At 30.9% G+C, this 12,856-nt stretch overlaps 1 pseudogene; it reads left to right on the top strand.

Moving 5' to 3' along the window:
* The first annotated feature begins 6,969 nt into the window (after positions 1-6,969).
* Positions 6,970-10,615, top strand: LOC136227819 (phytochrome B-like; annotated as a pseudogene).
* Positions 10,616-12,856: the final 2,241 nt, after the last annotated feature.

The following is a 12,856-nucleotide window of genomic DNA, read 5'->3' as shown; positions in this document are numbered from 1 at the left end:
TAGCTCGTATCCCGCATAATGTGACGTGTGAAGCCCATGTACACAAACTGTTAGCAAGAGTGCACAATAGACTCATCACTATGTCCAAAAAAAGTTTGTGCTTATAGGTTGCCTCCCGATTAAGTGCTATTTTGGAGCTAAGGAGTCAACTATGACCCTGATGAGCAAAATTACTTAATCGAAAAGAGCACGTTGAGAGGGAAAAGAAAATCATACTTGAGCAGTTGACTTGTCTCTTCATGACATATTTTCATAGTATCCACATCGTTTCTCAATCGATTTCTTATTAAACAAAATATTTTGCCTCCCGATTTATAATGATGTGGTATTGAAAATATGCCTCCTGCTACACGATCCTCGTTTTGGCGAGGACATAGAAGACTTTAACGCGTGATGGAATAGAGAGTTGGATGGACTTTATCATACCTCGTTTAAATCACTTCAAATTTTAACTAGATACTCTAGACACATAGTAGCAACTTCTGACTAGCGGGATTTTGATTTGGAGCTGTGTGCAAATAATATGGTCTTAGCAGATTGTGATGCAGATTTGGGTTTTAAAGTGTTTTCTTGCAATTTTAGCCTAAGATAAGTAACTATCAACTAGTATTTTGGCTTGCATGTATATATACATATATATGTATATTAAGCTTTGAAATTCCATAAATTTGTTTCCTATGGTTTCTTACAAATGATTTCAGTTATAGTTGTTAATTTTGAGCTTGAGTTCAAAGTTTGAAGGAAATAAGTTTATAAGGGTAGTTTTGGACTATTTTGATTCATACTTTGATTTGGGTTCTTTACAAATTCATAATGAATATTTTGGTTCAATTGATGTTGAGTTATATGTCTTTAAGGTTTAATTGCTATTTTGGTTCAATTGATGTTGAATGGAATTTCTTTAAAGGTTTAATGCTATTTTGGTTCAATTGATGTTGAATTGAATTTCTTTAAGGGTTTAATGCTATTTTGGTTCAATTTATGTTGAATTGGATTTCTTAAAGAGTTTAATTGATATTTTGGTATAATTGATGTCAAATTGGATTTCTTTAAAGGTTTAATTGCTATTTTGGTTAAGTTAATGTTGGGTTTTGATGTATTGATGGTTTTAGTGAATTTTGATCCATTTGATTGAAAAGTTTATACAATTAAAATTTGGTTGGATTTTGGGTGAATTTTGATCCATTTGATAAGAAAGTTCATACGATTGAAGTTTGGTTGGATTTTGGGTGTATTTTGATCTATTTGATGGTATAATAGAAAAAAGTTTAGTATCCATCGGGAGTAGTCCGGACGGGTGGTTTCGATATTTGAAGACCATGTTCAGTGAGGAATATGACATGTGTACACAGTCTAAAGACCTAGTCGGGTATTGGCAGCGAAGTATTGTGTAAGACCAATACGGGATTAGGCAAGGTTAAAGAGATGTCCCGAATATGTTTACGTGTTACCGGTGCTAGATACGATATTGATTTTGATTTGAACTTTGGTTTTTAGTAAAGTGTTTATATAAAGATCATTATGTTTTGATTAAGTTTGATTTAAGGTTATTGATTATAATTATGTTTTAGTTGGTTAATTGAATAAAAATGTTATTTACAAGTTAATAAGTTTAAGATTTGATTTGGTTAAATGTTTTTACAAATGTATACGTATAGATATTTTAAGTAAAAACTAGTTTCTATAGTTGATAATTGCTTACTGAGATTTTTGTCTCACATTTTCAAATGTTTTAATGTTTTTAGCCGAAGAAGTACGAGGTACCGAGGGAGGTATTCGATAGTAGGGAAAGGATTGGATACAACCACAATTGTCTAAGTCGTGTTCTAGGGTATTGCATGCCATTTGTAATGTAAATATAGGCTTGTTTTTGTTCTTACTCAATATATAGGCACTTGAGTTGCCAAGGTTGAAAGATAATAAACTGTTGGTATGCAAACTTTTGGTTGAAATGTTCAATTATGGTGATAATTTGTGATTTTGGCCAGATTAAAAGTTAACATGTTAAAATTTGGCGTAATTTTCTATGTTTCAAACGCATTTTAGTAAAAAGCAAAAGAAAAGGATTGTATCTGGAATTTGTAAGTGATTTTTGACCTATTTTAAATGTAAAAGTAAGTTTTCAAAATGTTTCTTAAGTTTCAAACGAAAATTGAAATTTCTTAAAAACTTAATCGTGAGAGAGGTTACTTCCGATTGGTAGAGGACGTATGTGGTAATGTCTCAATGTCATATCTGATTCTATTTTGGATCAGGTCAGATAAATGCGCCTAATCCTTTAACTCTCCGAGATTCTGCAAAAGCTCTTCCTTGGAGCACGATTTTGATCTACATGTAGCAGCCTCTTATATATGTAAGTTTACCACTACAATCTACTTGAAGAACCGACTTTCTTTCATGTTTATGAGCCCTATGACTTTGGTAAGTATGTATTTGTTATTAATAATTAATTTTGTTTCTTCTCTTAACTCTAATGTACTTCAATTTTGTTTTAATTGGATTTAGTTGGATCCTTCTACAAGTGTCACGGGCGGTTCCTATAAAAGTTGTTTGTTTATGACATTTGGATTTAGTTGGGATCCTTCAACCTTTATTCTATAAACAAATATTGATCATAATGTTACAGTTTGATGTTAAATTTAGTACAAATTCGCATCAAAGTTTGTTTTATTAATCTATTTATAGTTAAAGGCTTTGTTAGATTATTTGAGAGATAATAAAGATTGAGAAAATCTAGAGAGAGATTATGGGATATTCTTTTTTTTATCAGAAGAAATTAAAGGTTATTTTTCTTTCTCACTCAATAGAAAGGTTGTTCAGAAGAAATTAAAGGTTGATCAGAGGAAATTTATAAGCATTTTAGATAAAAAAAAAAGGTTGTTCAAATTTTAAATATAAAACTAGTCGAAAACTCGTGCGATGTACGGGATACGAAACTTTTATATAATTTAGATAAATAAATAAATTGACATATTTACTTTTAAGTAATTTTATATCATGCTATGAACTTTTTATATTATGTAGGTAAAGGCTATGCTTACTTTGTTTTTTTTTACAAAGTAAGCCTTACTTTGTGTGTTTTCACCATTGGATTAATTTTATGCTCCATCATCCAATGGTGAAAATACACCAAGTAATGGTACTTTGTCAAAAACAAAGTAACTATAGAAGGCACCTATTATGTATATTTGAAATTAATATATATATTTTATTGATAATTCAAATTAAATTAATTTTGAAAATAATTGATTAATTTTTTATAGAATTTTAATTAAAGGTGAATGATCTATTTATTTTTACAAAATTCAATGAAGTGTATTTTTTAGTAATTTTAATACATTTTCATATTTTGGAATTTTATGAAACAGTAATAATAAAATAGGAGATTAATTAAGAAATATATTAGAATATAATGAAAAACCAAAAATTGAATTAAACTATAATTAAAATTAAATAGTATATTTACGATACAAAATAATTACAATATATGTTAAAAAAACTGAATTAAACTACAATTAAAATTAAATATTATATCTACGATACAAAAGAATCACAATCTATGTTAAAGTGGAAGTAACATCAATATATTATACTATAAACTATTACAATCAATACTTTTCTAATGTTGCACATGAAGAAACTTTATCAATTCAATATGTTACATATAAAAAAATAAAATTAATAAGAATTAGTCACAAATTCATTTTGATGATAATCATCTTGTTTGATGGAATTTCATGATCACCAAGTATTCGAATTCAATTATTCATTTTGCTACAATAACCCAATATATCCAATTGAATCAGCTTAAGGTAGTGATTTTTCCTATTTTCAACTCGTAATATCTCATCAAGACATTCAATCAATTTGTTCGTCATTCTTTCACTATATAGAATATCAATCACGCTCGCAGATATCACTTATTTGATTTCATTAAAAATTTTTAATAATTATATATTCTTGAATTTTGTAAGCAAGAAAAACAAATAAAAGAATAGAAAACAAAAATGAATGGACAAAAAAGATAATTAGGAGAGAACTATCTTCCTCTCGTTTTTTTTTCGAAAATAAGAGAGAATGTAAAGATATAAGCATATAAAGGGGAGAGTGAAAATATTTTTTGTCCATTAATTAAAAATTTTATTTTTTCTTAATGAAGTATTAAGTATACTCAGTACAAAAAAATTGTTCTATAATTAATATGTGAAATTAATTCTATTAATTAGAATCATTATGCTCAATATTTGAGAATTTGAAGAGATTCAAATAATAATTTTTTTTAATTAATATTTTCCAACAGCTTGTCCTATAACCATGTTTCATTTTCATATGTTAAAAACTCTCGAAATACTAACAATTTTGTACAAACCATAATATAATAGTTAGACACTGTATATGCCAATGTTGCAAAATCAATTATCTCAATATCTCATAATTAATGTACATTTTTAGGATTTTGAGCATCAAAATTTATTTTTATTTACCTTCATTTTGAATTCGTATATAGCATAATCCAAATTCTTCAACAATAAACATCTTATCAAGTGCATTAGACGCTTATAATCTCTTTGTCTAGAGAACTGGAAAAAAAATAACTTCTTGATAATAATAATAATAATAATAATAATATAACATAATTTATAATTGAAATAAACTTCCATGTAAGTATAATATTTCAATACCTCTTTAATATTTTATTCAATATGTCTCAAACTTCAATGAACAACTATTGTGTGAAACTTTATATCTACTAGTATTGTGCATGCGTGTTGCGCGGGTGGATAAATTTTTTTGTATAGTTATTTAAAATTGTTTAATTTTATAATTTTATATCATTTACATATAATGATATTAATATTCCTTTAAAAATAATTTAAATTTATAAAGATACATTTATAATTGTTTAACAATAGTGTTTCTATTGTCCATGTTGACATGTTTGCAATGTCCTTTTCCATTCTTATATAATTTTTTTCTAAAATTTTTTTGCAATTCTTAAATATTTACTGCACTTTGTGAGATTTCTTTTTAACTAAATTGTAGCTATGCTGAAAATTCTTTTTCTATTGATTTGTAAAATCTTTGATAATTTCTATAAATTTGAAATAAGATTGCATTTGGTTTATATAGTAATTTGGAGGTTTAAATATTGTGTTAATAATTGCAATGAAAAATTAAATGTGTTATAAATTGTTTTTAGTTATATTGATTTTAATGCGATTTATTAAAGTTAAATGAATGGAATTTGAATATTATTTTATATTTTTGGTCGTTATATAATTTTTTTTCTTTAAACTATTTTGTAAGTTATTTTATTATAGCTATTAAATATAAAATAATTTAGATATAATATTTTCAATATATAATTAAATATATGATTTTTTTTTTTGTATACTTACAAATCTAGTAAAGTCCTTGAAGAACTTCCTTATATACTATATTTGCGGCATGATTTTTTCCAGTGTTTTCTTCATCTGTGATCAATATTTTGAGTCCATCCTTTGTTGTCACTCTTGATACGGCGACATATAGTTGTCCATGGCTGAAAACTTATTGATGTAAAAATAGACCATGATTTTCAAGAGATTGTCCTTGGCTTTTGTTTAGTGTCATACCGTAACACACAACCAAAGGATATTGACGACATTTCAAAACAAATGGCCATTTAGATTGTGCTGGTGTCATAATGATTCTTGGAATAAAGACTTATGAGCAATGTTGCTGCCAATTATGATTTGTGCTTCTACAAACCATTTACCTAATTGTGTTATGATTAACCTTGTCCCATTGCATAAGCCAGAATTTTGGTTTAAATTTCATAAAAGCATTACCGGGATTCCTACTTTTAGTCTTGATTTATGGTCTGGTATGCCTGGGAAAGTAAGGCTATTCAAGAACTCTGTAGGGTACAATGTGGCTACTTTCCTCCACAATGTGGCTCTAATCATTATCCCTCTATAATTAAGCAACCAAGTATAAATATATATTTATTTTGATAAAAATAGGGGAAATTAAATTAAAATTACAGAAAAATTAATTGCATATCTACTCATAATTCATCAGCTTGAGATCTACTTTCTTTTGTTTCTTTTCACTAATATCAATTTCATTGATCGAGCTTATTGCTGTGATTCTTCCAACAATATCTGCAAAATTAACATCATAAAATCAATTGAAATTAATATTTAATTTGAAACTGAATTAAATCATAAAACTACATTCCAAATATTTCACCAGTTAGAACAAAATGGTTTTCGCATCTATCAATAAACTTGTTAAAAGTAACAAACTCAAACATTTGGAGAGCAATTTTGCAATCAATCTCATCCACTTGTGTTACTTTAGTTGTTAGAAGAAACACAATCTTATGCTCATTAGGAATAGGCCTGTAGCTTTGCGAAGCTAGTATAATTTTGAAGTTCTCAATAACATGAATTTTACCTTCATGTAATTTGCTTCGAAATTTATCAATTTAAGCTTTACAGATACTTCCATGAATGGTGCTACCCTATTTTGCAACAAAAAATTATATCAATGGATTTTTTAGTTTTAATGAATATATAAAAATATTACATAAATACCTATTCATTTAGCAATATCATATCCAAACTCATTATGAAATTGTTATCTTTTGTGTTAAGTCCTTCCCATAACCTAATAACTCCGACTCTTATTCTCCACGTGTCTTTTTCGGCAGAGAGGTAATTAATTTGATTGAAGCGAGCCTTCATTTATAACATTGTCATACTGCATGAAAATAAATTCATTAAAAAACAGTTCATAAAAAAATCATACAATTCTAACAAAATTCATCATAACCCACTACAAAAAAATGTGACTTTTGGGTACAAATTGTTAAAGACAATTTAGATATATCGTCCTCCAATTCTCACTTTAAAGCTAATACCAAGGACAATTAGATTATTGTCTCCAACTCCTTTTTAATTTGGAATAGGGGACAAACGTTTACATCAGAAATTAGGTAAATATTTACATTTGAATTTATGAATAATAGCGGACAATTAATTGGTTAACTTGTCATTCAACCACGTTATACCTAAAAAATACATCGAAATATTTCCCAAAACTTCAATTTTCAATTTCTCTAGTTCCATCCCAAAAACTTTTGAAATTCCTAGATCCTATCCGGAGAATCGGCTGATTTAATCCTAATCGTATTGAAAATGAGATCCTCGCATATGAATATTCCACATTTAATCAGAATTTTCCTCTCATGGACAATCGCTTGAAACCTCATCGGAAAAATCGAGAGATCCCTAAAATTAGGGTAATTGGTCGCTTTTTTTCTGGTACGCGTCTCTGCTCCTCACTGTCTCTTCTTCTTGTTTGCATTTCTTCCTCTCTATCTTCGGTTTTCTTATTTTCTTTCTTATAAAACTGATTTTTGATCTATATTGTTGGTTTGGTAAATTTCAGTTCGAGATGAAGATTTAAGCTAATTTTCAAATTCCTTTTTTTTGTGTGAAATTATGTGTTGAGTGTTTGTTAATGAGAACATGGTTTTGGCTGTGTTCAGATTTCCTTTTTTGGTCTTTCTATCACTGTTTTAATGTATGTACTCTATTATTATTATTATTATTATTATTATTATTATTATTTCTCCATTGTGGTTTGCTGGCTTGCTGCTTACCTCTAGTATTACTCAAATTCTTGTTAATTTGTGAAATTCAAATCATCTTCAAGTCGAATTTTAGGATTCTACAGGAGGATATGTTGAAGCAGGGTATCTAACAGAGATTTAACAATTTGAAGATGTCGAGTTCAGGTTACAGGTAATTCCCCTTAGACTTAATAAATTTTGATTTGGTTTCAAGAGATATTCTAGTTATTCATTTGGTTTGGGATTTGAATCATGAAGCATGGGTTTTAAACCCTTAATGCCTGATGAATTTTTCATCTCTCTTGAACGTAATATTATTCTACTCTACAATTTGATACAGAGCTCTTCACATTTTGCAAAATCTAATGGGTTCAATTCAAAGAATTGGTTACGCAAACAATATATTCTATCAATAGAAATTCAGAAGTTATTGGCATTCCAGCTGAAGACTTTGCTGCCACATGGATTCAAACTGCATTTAGGGCCAACTAGAGGTGGAACAACTACTTCAAAAGATAAAAGTAATGAAGTTTCAGCTATGGCATATATATATAATTACATGCTTTTAGCTTTTTAAGATATTCTTATGCATGCATAGATTCTCTTGAAATTACTTTTGCTAACTTTCAACCATTAGCCCTGGAAATAGAGGACAAAAGCTTAAACTAAGATAATTATTTTCTCGCGTCTAATGCTAGTAAAATAGATGTACTATTGATAAATTGCTTTGTGGTATAGTGTTAGTTCTATTTTGAATTGTTTAATGGTTCTTAACATACAAAATCTATACATGTGCCTTTTTAGTTTTTTGGTTTATGAATGTCGCCTTCTTTTCAAATTTTGAAGGTAATTTTTGCTATTTGATCCTGTTTTTTTACCTATTTGTTTACAACTATTAGGGTACATTTTATTTATTTACTTATAGCATAATATTGAGCAAATGAGGTGGATTTCTTCATATATGCCATTTTTATCACTGCATGACCTGTTTTCCTTTTATGATATTAATTAGTGATGCAAAATGCAGTAGCAAAGTTGTTTGCTGTCATTTCTCTACAGATGGATATCCAATAGCCTTTAACTTTTAGGGTTATGGCTTACAAATTTCATGAGGATGAACATGGTGAAGTTTTGGCTGAGTCGAAACACTTTGATTTAGAACCTTATTTGGGTTTACATTATCCTGCTACTGATATACCTCATGCTTCAAGGTTTTTGTTCAAGCAGATTAGGGTTAGAATGGTAGTTGATTGCAATGCTTCACCAGTTAATGTCATTCAGGATGAATCACTAATGCAGCCTTTGTGCTTGGTTGGTTCGACTCTGCGAGCCCCTCATGGTTATCATGCTCGGTATATGGCCAATATGGGTTCAATTGCCTCGTTGGCCATGGCTGTTATTATTAATGGAAACGATGAAGAAACTATTGGGGGAAAGAGTTCAATGAGGCTATGGGGTTTGGTTGTTTTCCACCACACTTCTCCTAGGAGCATTCCCTTTCCGCTTTGTTATGGCTTTGAGTTTTTGATGCATGCTTTTGGACTTCAATTGAATATGGAGTTGCAATTGGCGTCTCAGTTGTCGGAAAAACGTGTCTTGGGGACTCAAACACTCTTATGTGATATGCTTTTGAGTGAGTCTTCTACTAGCATTATCACTCAAAGTCCAAGTATTATGGATCTAGTGAAGTGTGATGGAGTAGCACTTTATTACCAAGGAAAGTACCATCCTTTAGGTGTAACCCCGACAAAAGCCGAAATAAAAGACATTGTGGAGTTGTTGTTGGCATTTCATGGAAACTCAACAGGTTTGAGCACAGACAGTTTAGCTGATGCTGGATACCCTGGAGCAACCTCTCTTGGCGATACGGTTTGTGGAATGGTTGTTGCTTATATTACTGAGAAGGATTTTCTATTCTGGTTTCGTTTTCACACTGGAAAGGAGGTCAAATGGGGTGGTGCAAAGCATCATCCTCAGGACAGATGATGGACAGACGATGCACCCTCGTTTTTCCTTCAAGGCGTTCTTGGTAGTTGTAAAGAGCTGAAGTTTACCATGGGAGAATGCTGAAATGGATGCTATTCACTCTTTGCAGCTCATCTTTAGGGACTCCTTTAGGGATATTGAAGCAGCCAATTCTAAGGCTATTGTGAATTCACAACTCGGGGATTTAGTTGTGCAAGGGATTGATGAACTCAGCTCAGTTGCAAGAGAAATGGTTAGGTTAATTGAGACTGCAACTGGTCCAATATTTTATGTGGATGCTGATGGCTGCATAAATGGGTGGAATGCAAAGGTTGCCGAGTTAACAGGACTCTCAGTTGAGGAGGCTACGGGAAGTCTTTGGTTCGTGATCTCATTTTTAAGGAGTATGAAGAAACTGTTGACAAGCTTGTTTATCGTACATTAAGAGGTATTCTTTTTCGTTTTGCATCTAATTTTTTCTGGATTTGATCATGTTGGCAATATAGTGTTTTTTTTGTCTCCCCTAGTTGACTGAACTACTCACCTTACATGATGTTAATTACTTTGTTTTATTTATCTTAATTGTAATTATTAAGCTATTGCATGAATTACACAGTTTCCAATTTCCAAAAAAAAATGGAATCTGTTTCGTTCCTTGTTTCTGTATTTATAGTTTCAGTATTTGCAGTTCTTTTGGGAAGGCAGAAAGGCTGGACTAAACCAAGTGCTAATGAGACTCGGACATACAATCACTAGGCTGGTAAGAATAGGTTCCAAGTTGTTGATTCTCTTAGTAAGTTGATGAGAGTTTTCCATTTCTATTTAACTAAGTTTATGAGAAAAACTAGAATACTAAATAGTTCAAATTTTGATGGGTTTGGTCCTTTTCTTAGATTTCAAGATGAAAAGGACTTGGTATTGATAGTGAATGCCACATATTTTGAGAAGTGCAATGTATTGAATACCATTTGTACATTTGATGATGGAAACACAACATTTTAAGTTGATAGCAATGACTTGTTTTACTTCATTAGTGGACGCACACAACCTTGTAAAGTTGGAGATAAAAAATGGTAGTACGTGTGATGGTGCAACCTTGACGGGAAGAAACTGGCAGCAGTAATAATGGAAATGACTAGGATGCTTTCAACTGGGGACCTCCTCTTATTAGTACGTAGTTAATTATTTGGGAATCCACTTTGTTATATTGTACAATTGATATGCATAATCATTTTTATGCTTTTGTTTTCTTGATCGAACTATTCTTTTGGTTATGCAGGAGTTTCATCACTATTGGCCCAGATGTTGCAATTCACGCAGCAGTAAAGGCTGCTGGTCTTGCACTTCAGAACAATGATCTTTTTGAGATAAACGAGGTAAGAATGATAGATATTTAGTGATTCTATGTCTTCCATTGTAACTTAATTACTTTGAGGAGTTGAACCAAAAGTCCTTGAAATTCTGTTTTTTCATTTACAATTATTGTGCAGGCATTTGCTTTCCAATTTGTTTATTAACGTAATAAGTTGGAGCTGGATCCAAAGAGATGGAGTGCTTTAGGTGTTGGACATCCTCTGGATGCAATAGGTATACTGCTAAATTTAAAATTTGATACGATTCTTATTGATTTTAAACTTTTATTAATTTGGGCACATTTATTTGCTTAATTTGGACTGAGATGTTGTAGTAGCTCCCTTCAATCCAAATATTTGTATTTGTTTTTTTTTAGTTTTTTGTCAAAAATTTGACATAATGTTTAAGGACAAATATTGTCTCCTTTGCATGGTACGACAATTGTCCCTTTATTTACAAACAGAAAAAGTCCCCTAAGAATAGGGACAAAAGTCGCCTCCTTTACATGGGGACGATAATTGTCTCTTTTTTATGGAGACAAAAAATTGTCTCTTAAGGATAGGGAAAAAAGTCGTCTCTTTTCCACGGGACGACAATCATCCCTAGAAACAGGGACAACAATCGTCCATCGGAATGGGGACCACATTTGTCCCTATTCTTAGGGACAAAAATCGTCCCCCAAAATGGAGACGACATCATCTTTTTCGTCCCCTATGGAATAGGGTACACTCGCATAGAGGACGCAACAAGGGGACGAAAAAAATTGTCCCCAAGAACATAGGGACAATTTTTCTTATTCTTAGGGATAATTTTTTCCGTCCTTAATAATTCTTTTTTTTTTTTTGTAGTGGCCGTACCTGAAGATTTAAGTTTGTGGGGATATAAATTTGTGAAGGAAAAAATCACAAACTCCTTACATTATATAGTACAATAAATTGTAACGGTTGATTTAATAATAATACTTATTAAATACAATTAATTAATACAATATCTCTTCAGCTATCCTGAATTATTATATGATTAAATTTACTATTAATTAAATTAAATTATAAAAAAATTAATTACAGATCGTATTCATAATTCATTAGCTCGAGATCTACTTTCTTTTGTTTCTTTTCACTAACATCAATTTCATTAATCGAGCTTATTGATGTGATTCTTCCAATAATATCTGCAAAATTAACATCATAAAATCAATTGAAATTAATATTTAATTTAAAACTGAATTAAATCATGAAACTATATTCCAAATATCTCATCAGTTAGAACAAAATATTTTTCACATCTATCAATAAACTTGTTAAAAGTAACAAACTCAAACTTTTGGAGAGCAATTTTGCAATCAATCTCATCCACTTGTGTTACTTTTTTTTGAATGAAAGAATATGTATATTGAATCAAAGAATCAAAGAATAATCAAGCAGCCAGAAGGCTTACAAAAGACGGGGGGATAAGGTTTGTTAAAATCAGAACTGTGGAAGACAATCCTAGCCTGGCAGCTTCGTCTGCCACTGTGTTCGCTGATCTTCACGTGAAATGAAAAGAACAGCCTGGAATCGAACTTGCTATCTCATGGAATTCCGCAACTACAAGGCCAAAAGCCGAAAAATCTTCCTCCAGTTCATTTTTTAACGCATTAATAACTACTTGCGCATCCCCCTCGACACAAATTTGAGTGTCGCCTCGATCTTTTATCCAACTCAGAGCTTCTCTACATGAGATAGCTTCAACAATAGCCGGGGTGAACTGGCCTTGTAATCTCCTGTACCCGGTGGCAACAAAATCACCACTGCTGTTTCTGATTACTGCACCAATTCCCACGAAATCTTCCCCAGCCCACACAGCAGCGTCGAAGTTAATCTTTAGACCAGCAAGTGGCGGAAACCACCTGTTTACTGCCATCGGGTTCAATGCTTC

Source organism: Euphorbia lathyris, chromosome 4, assembly GCF_963576675.1.
Source record: "Euphorbia lathyris chromosome 4, ddEupLath1.1, whole genome shotgun sequence".
Lineage (NCBI taxonomy): Eukaryota > Viridiplantae > Streptophyta > Magnoliopsida > Malpighiales > Euphorbiaceae > Euphorbia > Euphorbia lathyris.
The sequence above is the reverse complement of the archived record's forward strand: the minus strand, read 5'-3'. Positions and strand labels throughout refer to the sequence as shown.